This window comes from Octodon degus, unplaced genomic scaffold, assembly GCF_000260255.1.
Source record: "Octodon degus isolate 3935 unplaced genomic scaffold, OctDeg1.0 scaffold00287, whole genome shotgun sequence".
NCBI classification, from domain to species: Eukaryota; Metazoa; Chordata; class Mammalia; order Rodentia; family Octodontidae; genus Octodon; species Octodon degus.
The window spans coordinates 1,417,232-1,418,455 of NW_004524863.1; positions in this window are offsets into that span (position 1 = coordinate 1,417,232).

The following is a 1,224-nucleotide window of genomic DNA, read 5'->3' on the forward strand; positions in this document are numbered from 1 at the left end:
AAGAATGGGGCGAGGCTCAGGGTTTGGGTAAGGATCAGGAGTTCTAGTGCAAATATTCTTGTAACACAAAGCAATACTTTTGTATTTTAAAGGGGTGGCTGTTAAACTGCCTTGCATGATATTGTAGTTGCAGTCCTCATTTTAAGACAGGTAGTGGGGGCCTGGCCCTAGCTCTGTTCTTAAAGTGGCTGCTTCCACAATGCTGGCAGCCTCAGCTTGCTATAGTTCGATCCCCACAACACTCCAGCCAGCCAAAAGTGGCCTGAAGGCATTCAAGGAGCAAAAAACAAACAAACAAACAAACAAACAAACAAACAAAAAACCAGGTAGCACTGGAGCCAGGGATCTAGCTCAGTGGCATAGTACCTGCCTGGCTCGAATTGGTAGGAGAATTAAATTCCTGGTTTAAAAAAAAAAAAAAAGAACAAAAAGATAGATCTCACCAACAAAGGAAGCCATGAATGACAACCTAATGTACTATAGCCTACAGCAGCAGTTTGTGATCTGAGCCTAATCCAAGAGCTCTGAGCCACCCCATCAGAGCTGGTCATGGTCTTGCAGCATGGCTGTGTTGTTCCTACCTTGGTATCCCAGTTCTGGAGAGTTCTGCAGAGACAGGAGTGTACTGAGGCTTCCGGACTTTGGGAAGTGGCAAAAGCCAGACTCTGAGTCTCTAAAACTTTTTTTCCCCCTCTTTTTTTCACATAAACCTTATTATGTGTATTTAAGATGGACAATATTATGTCATGATATAGATTAGAAAATGGCCACTATACTGAAGCAAATTAATAAAGTCGTCATCTCACTTGGTCCCTTTATTTGGCATGTGTAGCAAGAGCAGCAAAATATCTACTCATTGAGAGCTGGGAATGCTGATGCATGCCTGTAATCCCAGCATTCAGGAGGCTGAGGCAGGTGGAGTGCTATGAGTTCAAGGCCAGCCTGAAATGTATAGTGAGATCCTGTCTCCAGCAAAACAAAACAAAACAAAACAAAACAAAACAAAACAAAACAAAACAAAACAAAACTAAACTAAACTAAACTAAACTACCATCACCAAAAAAGCCCATTCATTTAGCAAAAATTAAGAATGCAATATACTATTATTAACGATAGTCTTTGTGCTGTACATTAGACCTGCCATTACCTTGTATTCACTGACTTGTATCTCCTCATTTCCTCTCTCATTTTGCCCTTGGTAACCACTGTTTTACTCTCCCTGTA